At 34.5% G+C, this 14,743-nt stretch overlaps 1 protein-coding gene across 11 annotated transcripts in view; it reads right to left on the bottom strand.

The window, feature by feature from the left end:
- Positions 1-14,743, bottom strand: part of PTPRK (protein tyrosine phosphatase receptor type K) — a 567,969-nt gene that overhangs the window by 215,662 nt on the left and 337,564 nt on the right. The gene's annotated exons all lie outside the window — the stretch shown is intronic.

Raw genomic sequence — 14,743 nt, 5'->3', positions numbered from 1 at the left:
CACAAAGACTAATGAATTATTTAAGGAATGAATCACTAGAGATTACCCATTTTTGTTTTGATAACAGGCAATTGTGGAGTCATTTCCTTAAATGACATTTGTAGGGCTGTTCTATAATACAGTCTCAATCTTGCTGACCTACTTTTTAGTTTATAAGAACATTCCACTAAAATCTGACAGAGTAGAAGCACTTATTTTCTGTTCCTCGCTGAAATAGAGAGGTGCTCGATTCTCCATCTCTGGGGAAAAATCCTTGGAAAGTCTAGATATTTAACTTTGTCCTAGAGAGTCTTCTCTTTTAAAGGTTTAGACAACCAGACTAATTATTTTTAGCTCACTTTCAAACTCACATGTAGAATTTGATACAACGCTGGAGAGAACAAGTTGTTAGAACTCAAAGTTCTAGTAAGATATCTGTTCAAGACTGTCCCATACTAGCTTTGCAGAAAAGGAGCACACCAACACTGCTGTTAACCCCTAGTACACATGACCCGCTCCTGTCATGGTGTGGGGGATTCCTGCAGAAAAGCACCATGAATCTTTGAGGCGAGGTGCTATGCAAGGTCAGCGAGCAATAGAGAAAAGAAGATACAAGTGAATTCAACAGGGTTGAGTTGGGTGGCTCTGCTAGTTATGCGTCTGCCTTTGGCTCAGGTCATGATACTAGGGTCCTGGGATTGAGCCTTAACAAAACCTTAAAAAGAAAAAAAGACTTGAACTCAACAGACATAAGCCTATTTGCAAGTTTGCCCAGAATCAGCTGGTGAAAACCAACAGTAAACCACATTTTGATTCTGCCCTCGGCACAATGCTCTGAGTTGCCCATTATGGGAAACACTTAAGTTGCATCTAAGGATGTCACAATTAGACAAACTCATCAGTCTTTCTAAAACACACTGAACGAGCTTAATGTATTTGTAAACATAAAACACTGTATATTTTAAAGTTGGTTCTTTGCAAAAACATTAACAGTTTGAATAAACTGGACACATACTAATGCATATAGTATAAAATAGTGTAACAGTACATTCTCCCCCCAAAAGAGTATAATTTTTTCATGTTGTTGAATAAGACATACTTGAATTTCTAATTCAAGAAGAGCATACCCATGACTCCCAACACCATGAAGGAAAGCGTGATGACACCCAAATCCTTGTATCCTGCTCTCTACCTTCCCTACTTACCTGTAGACCCATGAATGTTAACTGCCTACACCCAATATCTTACTGCATAAACTAAACATGGTAACGTCTCTTCTAACATTTTCCCGAAGGTTTAACTTAAGACCCGTCACACTATACCTTAATTTTCCAAGCCACGATTCACTTCCAATATGTCACAAAATTTGACTGATTGCATCTCTCAAATCTCAACTCTGTCTCCTCATTGAAATTCTTATCTCCACTGCTTCAGTTCAGGCCCCGATCAATTTTTCCTTACACTGAGGTAACACCCTTCTAATCTCCCTGAAATCTTTTGATCCTTTTCCTAAACCACCACTAGAGAAATATTTCTTTAAAAAAAAAAAAAAAGATTTATTTACTTGAGGTGGGGGAGGGACAGAGGGAGAGAGAATTCCGAAATACACTATCCGCTGAGCAAAACGCCAGATGTGGGCTCAATCCCAGGACCCTGAGATCATTAACTGAGATGAAATCAAGAGCCAATCACTTAACTAACTGAGTCACCCAGAAGCCCCACTAGGGAAATATTTCTAAAATATCCCAAATCATTCTAAACATTTTAATTAAAGAAAATAAAATTAATTATTCTTTTAAAAATCATTCCCTACAACAAAATATTTTAATGTTCTAGTGAAAAAAATTAAGATGGACAGATGGACAAATAAAAAATGGATAGGTGGACTGATAAGTGATATGGTAAATATAAAGAAGGGTAAACTAAAGTGATAGATGTATGGGTATTCACCATATAATTCTTTTAGATTTTCTGCAAATTATAATTTTTGAAATATCAGAGAAGAGCTATTTTTAATGAAACAGCTAATATTTATTGTGTAGTAATGTAGTAATGGCTAATATTTATTGTGAGCTTCTAATGTGCTAAGTAGCATTTCTCCAAACATTGTTTCTAATGGTGTGCAAAAATATTTAACATTTTGGATGTTTTTGACTCTCCAGAAAATAGAGGAGGTGGTGAGGGGAAAATGCTCTGATTTGTTGCATTTGCCAACATCCATGCTATAACACTCTGGCTACAGTTTTTAAGCTTCCCAAGACCGAACTGGAAGAGATATGCATTAGTGTATCATCATATATTATCTCCAACATACACATAAAATAGACATAAATAGCTGGAAGAACATAGATAATGGTGCAATATATTAAAATAAGTAGAAAGCTTGAATACACATTAGTTTTGTACAAAATATAACTGGCATAATTTTAAGTTTGTATAATTTTTAATAATAATTTAACAACTGGCTGGCAAAATTCCTAAAAATTTAACAATCATTTTCTGCTTTAGCACATCACTGATTATCTGACAAATATCAAATTGGGAAGTTTCAATTTTTGATCATTATTTTACAAATGACAGTATAAAACATTAAAGAGACTTAAGTTACTTGCCCAACAGTAATTACTACAGCCAGTTTTCAATCTAGATTTTACTGACTCACAAACCTTAACTCGTAACTACTAATTCTCAGAGTCTTCTGCCTAATGAAATCCTACTCATACTTCAAGGCTCTTTTGTGCTCCCAGAGAGCCTAAAGCACCTCTATTATACCACTTATCAGTCTAATTATGTACCTGCATGCCCATATTCTAACCTCTCCAGGCAGCTCTGCATAGAAATTCACTCAGGCAGCCTGGATTTGCACCCAAGAGTTTATACTAGTGCCTGACACTTAGTAAGTACTCACTACATGTGAACTATTATGACCATGATTCCTTAGACTTCAAGAGGTTACAGATCAGAGTCTTTACCTTAGAATATCCGACACTTAAGGCAGTGTCTGGGACATAGGAGACAGTCATGTAAAAAAAAGCAAGAAAGTACAATAGCAATGATAGTCTTGGTTTTCTCATCAAACAGCTTTTTGATACTGATCAAATCACTTCACACCGGTATCCAAGTGTGCAGAATGGTAATAATGGGGAAATTGGACTTGATTAATTCTCAAGTATTTTCTTGTACAAAAACTTCATGGCTGCATGCATGTCCTTGCATCTGCCAGTAAAGTGCATTGATATAATACTTACAAAGTAACTGAACAATATGCATCAAAAGTTTTTCAGCCACGTAGAAGAATGATACGTGCAAAATCTTACTGTAGCATGTACAATGGCCAATCACTGGAGTCCAAAATTTCAGTAATAAAAGAGTGGTTAAATACATTCTAGTACAAATTTCTAATGGAATATTATGCAATCATTAAAAATGATGGGTAGAATGTTCTACAGAAATGAATTAATAGGGTGGCAAGTAAAATAAGCAGAATGTAAAACTGTGTCTGTCCTACACTTACAACTTAAAGGAAAAAACAGAAGCATGGAGAAAAATAATACTGCATTGACAAAAATAACAATAGTTTTATCAACACTATAGCATTAGAAGTGTTCTTCGAAAAAATTCTATTTGCAAAATGTTGTGTAATGTTCTGTTATACATAATTTATAAAAACAGTTTGGGTGTTTGAATTCCAATGGAGTCTTTACAAAACCTGGGACTTCCAGCAAGGGGCTTCTAAAAAAAATAAATAAATAAGCTTAGGGATAGTTAGTGCACCCCTGGCACCTTTTTTCCTCCTATGGAGAGTGGGGCTGGTTGCTTTACAGAGCAGACCCATTCATAACACACACACACGTATTTGCTGCAGAATTCACCAGAGAGGAGAAAGAGAACTCCAGAATAATGATTCTGCTTTTTTAGTATTCCTCAGAAACGTCATTTTTAACACAGTGTCCAAACTGTTAGAACTGATTGCAAAATTTTAAGAAAACCTAAGTTAGTTCAATTAAGCTTAAAAAACAACCATTAATTCGATGAGCCGATCTTTTCCAAAAGTAACAGGTTCACTGATGAAACTTAACCTTAAAAATGAGTTTTTCTCTCAGTGGAGATTAAGCCAGAAGTAAAGAGGAGACAGAAGTTAAAGGATTATCTAAGACAGCTGGAAGAAAGATTCAGAGAAAACCTTTGCTCCCAGTTGATTCCAAAAACAAGTGGCGTTCTGTATTCTGATGGGTTTAATGTGAGGTGGCAACATGGGGAAAAATAAACAACCCCAATGGAGTGAAACTGAATAGAATAAGGAGTTGCTTTCTACATCCTGTTACTTGTTAGTAGTGGTCTATCTCCATATTAACCAAGTTTCCTGTTGAAACTGCTTTTAAAAACAAAACAGATGAGAAATATTGTCTTCTCGTCACTAGTTTATGTCAAGCTCTCCCAGTGTCTGGTAGGGGTTCAGAATTCATTGACTAAATCGTCAAGGAAAACAAAACCATCAGCCCAACCCATCAGAGAGTTTATGTTATTAATCTGATATAGACAGACTGCTTTGATTTAAAAGGACAAAGCTTCATACTCTACAGCAGTATTGTACTTCATGATGGCGTCTCCCTGAACAGAGAACTGTCATCATCTTCATTTTACAGTTCTTCAATTACAGAGCAAGTTTCAACGTACTTGTCCAAGTTCGCAAATTCATCAATATACCAATTTGTTTTGCAATCACAATAGCTTTTTCCCAAAAGCACTGTGCTTTAAAATGCCATCATGTAAAGGTGAGAAGATGAATGACAGCTTAAGATAATATTGTTTAGTATTGGAGAAATTAAACATTTTCTTAAATTCCCTATGTTGTTATAATTTACTGAGTGGCAAAAAAGGAGTTCAAAATCAACAGTTTCTAGGGACGCCTGGGTGGCTCAGTCACTTAAGCGTCTGACGCTTGGTTTCAGCACAGGTCATGATCTCATGGTGGTGGGATTGAGCCCTGTGTCGGGCTCTGCACTCAGCACGGAGTCTGCTTCAGATGCTCTCCCTTTCCCTCTCTCAAATAAAATAAATAAAAATATTTAAATAAATATACAAAAATCAATGAAATATCTAATGAAAACTTTGCAAAGACTACTGCCATTTATATTTCAATACTAGATACCCGTTCCTTTATTTACCTCCTAAGGTCTATCATGGAGTAGAAAAATCTCTAGAAAACCCGAATATTATGATTTCTAGTAATTGTTACCATGAGTGTTGAGCAAGTACTTCAGGTGCTCTTGACTTAAAGGAAATACCTAGTAATTGGTACAGAAATTAATTACTGTTAGAAGGGGCGCCTACTATATATATTGTTTTGATAATAAATTAGGACAGATGCACATGCAACATCAGTACAAAATGCATGATGTGTGTAAATTTTGAAGGGTGGGTATAACATGACTGACTATAGTATTTACTTAGAAATAAGGTAACACGTAAAAACAAACTATTTTTCCGAATGATTATTATTCTTCATTGTGAAGGACTAAGTGTAGGTGGGAAATAGCAACCAAGCTAGAGAATGACACATGAGTTATTTCAACTCAGACTTTACCCCTATGATTTGGCTAAGACAATTAAAATGGACATCACTCAATGATTTCTAGGCCATATCATATGTAGTGACAGCTGAATTTGCACAGATCTTGCTTAGGGTGACATGAAAAGCATGAATTTCTGCCCTTTGAAGTTCATTTTTATTGGGTTCACAAAGTATAATACAATTTACAACACTCCAGATTAGAATTCACTCATTATCTCTTTCCTTTGAATATGCCTTTATCCCCTCTGTAGTTTATACACAGGCTGGCGGAGAGGAAAGAGTACCGAAGAGCATCGCAACAGCAATTATTAGCTATAATACGACCACATCTTGTAGAAAGACAGTGAAGACCAGGAAGTGAGATTCTGTGATGACCCCAACTTCAGATTTAGCTAAGAGTCAAGTTAAATGATGAAAATAACGAGATACATCTTTATAGAATCATTTTTTTTTCTATACAAGAAACTGTACAGAGTGACTAACACTCTCCAAAAACACTAATTATAACTAGGAAGAGTCTGGGTAAGTAAGTTCCAAAATAGTCATGAAGGCCTACTCCTCCTCACCAACTCTGCCCAAAAAAATGTGATGCATTTTTGTTTGTTTGCTTGTTTTTGTTGTTGTTCTTTTTATGTTTTGTTTTTTGGGTTCGGGGGTGGGGGGGAGAACCTGATTTAAGAGTTTTCTTCCTTATTCCAAAGCAAAGAAAATAAATTCTAAGTCAAAAAAGGAAGTAAACAGGGAATGATAATTAAAAGCGGAGGAATGTTCTCCAAGTAAAAAGGAAGAATATCAAGGGCAAGTCTATATGCATCAGTGTGACCATCTAAGAGAGGTCTGAAGCTTACAGGTTGTCTTTGGAACCCATTTTCATAATTAACATATCCCTTTGTGTTTACCTGGATCCATAGCTTTTTAATTCTACCTAGGTCAGATTCTTCTCCAGACACTCTTTTGTCATTATCATTAAGACATTATTAACATATCATTTTATTTTTATTTCTATTCCCCGATATCAAATAAAAGACCTAGCGTTGGAGGGGAAATTCAGGACATTTAATGCGACCGATGTTGTTACTTAAATCATTTCCACCTGTCAGATTTACTGTAGTATGCAAAATTCAATAAAAACAAATGAAGCCAATAAAAAGAGTACTTAATGATACTGTTAACAGACTCAGCATGTGGTAAAGTACTATGGATAAATAAAAAGTGTCATTTTCACTGGTTACCAAATGCCTTCTGGCAACAAAGTTAAGTCAGAAGAAGACAATTTTAAGCTGAAAGCAACACAACTCTATTTAGTTAATTATACAGCTACTAATCAAGTACCCTATAAGGAAATGTGCTGTGAACTGTATGTATGGTTAACTGTACACTCCCTGCATGAGGTGAAAAACAAAAGACTTAGTAGAAAAAGTGATATCATAATTGTTCAACTTTCATGAACCTTATGCTGGGAGTTCCTAGCATTACAGACCATTGGAAGAGTTAACAAAAAAATGATTATATTCTAAATCTTTCTTTCTCTCCCTTCCTCTCTCTATGGAAATTTTGGAAAAAAAAATATGTATACATATATATATCTCATGGAAATTTACAGTAACAGTTCTATAATCCATGGGCCCCAGATAATTCAAAACAACCAAACGAATTTCTTTGATAATTTAAATCAGGGTGTGACTTATAGTTTTCATTTAATACCTCCATCTGTGCATATGCTTTTCCTATGTGTTGATACAAAGGAAAGAGTGAAGGCAAATCACCCATATGGTGACTATTGGCTGTGCATTGTTTTATGCATTGTTCCACAGTTAAGGAATTAGGAATAAGGTCATTCATCACAAGTGTCAATCCAGCTCTGTTCAGAAAAGAAAGGTTGATACTGTTTTCAAACATACTGTTGGAAAAAATTATTTTCCAATCAGAAATTATCCTTCTCAACCCTGGATTTCCAAAGTACCCTGTATTTCTATTATACCACTTACTACATTCTTCTTCTTATTGTGGTTCTAACACTAGATTGTCAGTTCCTTAAGAGCAGGAATCCTGTCTTATGAATGTTCTATCTTCTGCACTCTGAAGTGCAACAATGTATACAACTTTGACCCTCAATAAAATTTATGAAATAAATCAATACTCCATCAACTACACAGTAGCTCTTGAATTTCTCTGCAATCTTTCACAATTTTCTCCTCTAAAATAATGTGTCATGTCATGGAAATTGCATGCATATTAATAACATTGGACAACCAACTTATCTGAAAAAAAAGTAAACCAAACAATAAAGTTAGATCACCTAAAATGTCTTTAAAACCTCTTTAATAAAAGGAACTTTCTTGATTAAGAATAACGATATGACCCAGGAATTTACAGATATCCTCTTTTGGATCTAAGATGAGAGAGACATGGTGTAGAGAACACTATGACGTGGGTAATTTTTTTATTATTATAAGCATGTTTTTGTGGTCACTCTGCCTCCGTCTTTCCTTAGTTCTAACTCATCTTCCACAGAGATGGAATAATCTTTCTGAAAAGCAAATCTAGCAACGTTAGTCTTCTTCTTAAATACAACTGGAGAGCAGTCTGGATTATCTTAGACCTCGCGACATGCCACCTGTGGGCTCGGTTCTACCACTGCCCAGAGTTACCCAAAGCTCTACCTTATTTTCAGAACCAAAAAAAAAACATCAACAGGATTTACAAATGGGTTAAACATAGGTTTCCTCTGTTTTTAACTCTATTTTCTGATTTCTTTTTTCTGCCTTAAAAATTCAAAGTCAAGTTTTAAGGTCCATCTTTCATGTTTTAAAGCCATCCTTTCTTGGTGACAGCTTCTCTTAAATACTTCTTCTCCTAAATTCCTATCATTTTGTATTTCACTCCATGTTTATAAGTCTGTCCCTCAAGACTACAAGGGGCTTAAGTGCAAGACATTGTATAACTTTGAAGACCTAGAACTTAACCCGTGCCGCTAACAAAGAAAGAAGCTAATAAAAGTTTTTCTGAATAAAAAGGAAAGAAATCTAAAAAAGGATTTTAGGGAAGAAATAACAAGTGTTGGTGAAGATACAGAGAGAAGGGAACACTTGTGTACCATTAATGAGAATAGATATTAGTGTAGCCACTATGGAAAACAGTATGGAAGTTCCTCAAAAAGTTAAAAATAGAACTACTATATGATCCAGCAATTCCACCACTGGGTATTTAACCAAACAAAACAAAAACCCAATCAAAAATATATGGGCACACTTCTGTTGACTAAACTATTATCTACAGTAGCCAGGATATGGAAACAACCCAGTGTCTGTTGATGGATGAATGGATAAAGGGATTGTGGTTTATACACATGTACACACACACACGCACATACACGGATACTACTCAACCATAAAAAGAATGAAATTTTGCCATTCACAACATTATAGACGGAACTAAGTGTATTATGCTAAGTATTATGCTAAGTGAAATAAGTCAGAGAAAACAAACATCATATGATTGATTTCACTTATATATGGAATCTAAAAATCAAACTAAATGAAAAAAAGCAAAACTCATAAATACAGAGAACAGACTGAAGGTTGACAGAGGGGAGATGGGTAGGAGGGTGGGCAAAATGGGTAAAGGGGATCAACAAGTACAAACTTGTTAATTATGTTACAAACTTGTTAATTATAATTATGATGTAAATAAGTCATGAGTGTGTAATGCATAGGTTGATGACTATATTAAATAATATTGTACTACATATTTGAAAGTTGCTAAGAAAACTGAAGAATTATTTTCCATGACTTTTCTTATGGCTTTTTATCTTTAGCTTTTCTTTACTTCAATATTAATAGTAATGCCTTTTGAAATTCTTGCTCAAAAACAAAGAAGCTGTATAAATATCAGATATAAGAAATTAACACTTTAAAAAAATTAAAACAAGCATTAATTATAAGCCTTCAATTCAAATCAAAAAGAATGTCATCCTTATGCTCCTAAACCATACAAATTCTTTTAAGAATTGTTTATTTTGTTTTAACCTCAAGGCTGAGTTTCAATGATAACTAGTTGTTGTGATTGATAACTATCTTAGATCACAGTAAAAATCAATAAATGGTTTCATTTTGCTGAAAAAGCTATAGCCAAAAGGCCAAAATTTAATTCCTCACCTTGGGTTTCCTGAATATGCCTGAGTATTGTTTTGTTTTCCACTGTGGATTTATGAGGAAAAAAATGCATTTTTAGTAAATGCTTACCTCTAAAATAACACATTCTCCTCGTCAATGCTTCGTAGATCTACATGTTTCACTTAAACTTGCCAAGAGCATTGAACTTCAGTGTAAGAGTAAAAAGTAGTTTTCCCAACTGTGTAAATATATTACGCTCTGGACACCCTGAACTCTTGACCTTCCCTATGAGGGAGATGTGCTAAAATGTCAGTTAATCATAAAACAGTACCACAACGGGTTACCCAGAAGCAGTAGGCAATTTAAAAGAGCAATTTTAACATGCAATTGCCAAAGCATGCAATGAAGACAATTTCTGATGATGGTATACTTTATTTCCATTTAATAAGAGAAAAAGAAACTGTATTTTCTTAGCTTCTATACCAGATGGTATACCCAGAGGAAATTGACACAGAGAAAAAACAAGCATACTTTCTTTGATTGTTCAGTGGAGTTTTTGAATTACTTCCCATTTAAAACAACTTCACATTTATACCCTTTTTTTAAATTCATAAAATGCCTGAAGAAGCATTATATTAACAATAACATGGGTTAGGCTGTAAGCTAACAGTGCAATAATCATACCCCACAGGTGAATAGAGAAGCGTGAGGCAAGCGTAGGAGGCCACAGCCACCAGAGGCTGTAATTACCACCTCTTCTAACTTGAGAGACCCTGAAGCAGGTAATTGCACTTACCAAATGATTTAAATGTACTTTAGAAAGAAAACAAACAAACAAAAAAATAGCTTTGGCAACTAGGCAGGGCATTTTCAGAAAAGGAAAAAATAAAACAATGTTTTACACCTCTTCAACTGCTTAAAACATTTAAAACACAGCATATATTTGAGTGTTAAGCACACTAATCAATTGTGCTTTCAATAAAAGTGAAGTGGCAAGCATTTAACTATGTTCCTCAGGGAGTAAGTTAGCCGTGCAGATACTCTTTTGTAAAAATATACATTCCTCCCAGATTTTACCTGTTATACTTTCATTTAGGCATGCCATATTCTTCTGAATGGGAGAGAAAAAAATCACCCATACTAGGAGAAAGAGCAAAAAGAATTCAGGCTTTTCAAATACTAGAAAATGTGTTTTGAGTCCTAGCTGCCCAGTTTTCTGACAATAGGTAAGTCATTGTTTCATTTTGTTTTGACTGAGTCTTAGATTAACCAGCTACAAAATTGGTAAAATAATATATCTACCTCACCGGTGTGAAAATAAAGTATCATGATGTAGTCACTTCATATGCTGATTATAAAACAAAAATAATGAATACTTTACTATGAAAATCTACATTTCCATTTTTAAAATACAAAATTTACTTGTTAAGCCACACAAATAAGACCATTTGACTAACTTACTCTAAAATTATTTATTGACAGATATCTGCCAAGAAAATAAAATTTACTACTGCCAGAAATAAAATTTCAATGGCTTGCAAATATTAAAATGGGATCTTTAACATAATAAATTGTAATGAATTCACTCTTTGATTGGTACTCAGTAGTCAGAGAATGTTCTGTGATACACCAAAACAACAAAATTTCTAAGAGGCGAAAATAATCCTCATTTGTTTGTTATTTTACAAGAAATTCATGTGAAATTTATTTCAGAACAAAGACATAGCTGAGAAGTTCTTATACTTATTTTTAAGGCTTTCTGATTGTCAACATGCAGGGTGTATTAAAATAGTTATGTCATAATAATCAGCATTTATTCAACCATATGATATTAATACTACAACTACAGTGTGGCATTCCCCTACCCTTGATTAAAGTGGAATGTAGAACTTGCAATGTAAAATGGAATGTATGCAGAGCTTGCAAAAATTAATAGAATGAAATGGAAACTCTTTCAAAGGTTATTATTGGGATTTCAAAGCAATCATTTCCACAGCTTGTGAAAAAATTTTAGACTTCTGAAATCATTACTAAATACCAGCTACTATCACAGTTAGCATAAACTGTGTTCTATTTCGTGTTACAGAATAGCAGGCCGAGGCCAGTGGAGGTGCTGGTTAAGGCTGAGAGATCTTAAATTTGGTGAACGGAGTATGCATCTTGAAGAAGGGAAGTAGAAGGACATCATACTTTCACCATCAATACTGACCCTGTATTTAGATATACAATACTTATCAATTATCTACAACTTCGGCTTTTCAGAGATTGTTTAAAAATTAACACAATATATATTTTCATAAGCTCGCCTCCCTTTTCTAATAATAGAGAGCAACAATAATAGACATTCCTGATAAAACAGTAACCAGTTTCTCAAATCTACAATGTATTTGAAAATCTAAGCACTTTTCTTAGCCATAAAAACATGCACCAAACACATCTTCTGAGGACATTTATAAATGAAGAAACATATGTGACAAAGACTCAACACATGTGAAAGATAGTTTTAAAAACAAACTTTCTACAGTGGGAAGTAAAACTACAAGTGTTAGTGAGCCTGACACCATTTTATGCCACAGGGCCCACAGATTAAATGTTTCTCAAATAAAGAATTAGAAGAAAAAAAGCACCGTAATTCCAAAATGTCAAGACATTTATAAATTTGAAAGCAACTATGAGTGTAAGTTATTTTTACTCTATTCCCTCCCACATAGATAAAGTTATTCTCAAAATAAACTACCTCAAAACACCTTATAGTCATATTTTTACTTATTACAATCAATATGCATTCTCAACATAAGCAGTCAATAGGGATAAATCAATGCTCCTTAACATGCTGTTTTCTCCACTTAATACAGCATAACTAGCTTTAAAACACAACCTCAAATACTTGCAGTCTCCATTAGCTCACACATCAATGACCAATTTCAAGTAATTCCTGGTTAAACAAAAATCACATGATATTAACAATATATTGTACGGCACAGCTAAATTTTAATGGTCTACTCTGAAGAAACCCTTTAAAAAATAAGAACAGATGAGATATTTAAAAGAAAGAAATTTGGCCACAGAAGTCAAAAAGAAGTTATCAGCAAGAACCAAATTATGGAAAGAGCCCAAATGTCCGTCAACTGATGAACTGATACAGAAGATGTGATATATATTGAAGGGAATATTACTCAGCCATAAAAAAGAATGACCTCTTGTCATTTGCAATGACATGGATGGTGTTAGAGAGTATTTTGCTAAGTAAAATAAGTCAGAGAAAGACAAATACCATATGATTTCATTCATATGTGGATTTTAAGAAACAAAACAAATGAATACGGCGGATGGTGGGGGAGAAAAAAAGAGAAGCTAACCAAGAGATAGACTCTTAGCTATAGAGAACAACCCCAGGATTACCAGAGGGGAGGTGGGTGGGAGAATGGGTGAAACAGGGTGATGGGGATGAAGAAGGGCACTTGTGATGAGCACTGGGCGTTGTATGTAAGTGATGAGTCACGAAATTCTACACCTGAAACTAATATTGCACTGTATGTTAACTTGCTGGAATTAAAAAAAAAAGTGGGGGGGAACCACCTGAGGGGGGAAGAAATCAAAAAGAAGACACTGGAATAGTAAATTACTGTTCATTATTTTAATTTGTATATACTTTATAAAGATTAAATATAGAAGGGAAGATAGTTTTATTAGGAAATACGTGAAGGCAATATCCTGAGTAAAATGAATTTCATTGTTCATCTTTTTATGTTAACACGGGGAATTTAATTTTGGAAGACAGAGTGAGCTATTCCTCAATGTCCACAATGTCTCCTCTTTAAATTATTTCTCTGAATCACTGAGTTGTGGAGTCTACATGCCTCTCCTTCAGAAAAGTCACCTACTACCATCAGAATACTTTGCCAGATACCTAGAAGAAAAAGACTGAGCTGCAAGAAAATTTAAAAAGGAAATTGTGTGCTTTAGGCTGAGCCATGGAGACTTAACCAACATCTTCTAAGTCAAGCTGCCTACCCAACCACAGAATTTAGAAACAAAGAACAAATTAGTAAACTCTCTGTTGTCTAAATCTCAGATTAATAATTGAGCAGTTAAACTATCTGTTAGTGAGCATCTTCCAATATAAATATTTAAAGATTTATACATAAACATTAATATATTAAAATTGAGTCAGAACTTAAAATATTTAAAGATGACAGTATATTAGGTAATTTCATGGGTTTTGCTTTGATTATAGATCAGTTTTCTTGGTGAGTAGCCCCGGAATATTGTAAAAACAAAAATACTATAAATGCCAAACACATGTTCAAGAAACAAAAGACATTTTATAGGCATTTACATTTTCATAGATCCCTACAGTCTTAGTTTTCAATTTTCAGAACCTAAATGACTAAATGTTCAGGACACATAGATCCATGCACTAACTCTGCAGGTGTTTCAACATAATACTTGATGGTTAAAAAATGGCTCTTCCAACTAAACTAAAAATTAAGCTACTTTCAGTAATAAAATAAACAGTGCACTAAAAATGCTCTCTAACAGAGACAGTTAAACTTTTCAGTGGCTTTTGATAAATAGCTAACAATTTCTCCCACTATAACAACATGGTATAATTAGGAACTGGGATCTATATTTATATATTACTTTTTATTTCCTGTTTCATCCTTCCTTCCTGTTTCGTGCTATTATTTTCATCACTTCGTTTCAGGCACCGGGAGGGCAATTAACAAACCTCTGTATATTGTAGAGTTGGGTGTCAAATTAATCCTAAACCACAGGTTTTCTGAGTAAGAGAGTAATCTCACCAAGGCCGGCTTCAGAGTAACTTTTTTTTTTTTTTTTTTAAAGATTTATTTATTTATTTGACAGCGAGATCACAAGCAGACAGAGAGGCAGGCAGAGAGAGAGAGAGAGAGGGAAGCAGGCTCGCCGCGGAGCAGAGAGCCCGATGCGGGACTCGATCCCAGGACCCTGAGATCATGACCTGAGCCGAAGGCAGCGGCTTAACCCACTGAGCCACCCAGGCGCCCTCAGAGTAACTTTTTAATCTATATTATCAGATAGGGCCTCTGCA

This window comes from Meles meles, chromosome 5, assembly GCF_922984935.1.
Source record: "Meles meles chromosome 5, mMelMel3.1 paternal haplotype, whole genome shotgun sequence".
NCBI lineage: Eukaryota > Metazoa > Chordata > Mammalia > Carnivora > Mustelidae > Meles > Meles meles.
Note: the sequence above shows the minus strand (reverse complement) of the source record. Positions and strands in the feature narration are given on the sequence as shown.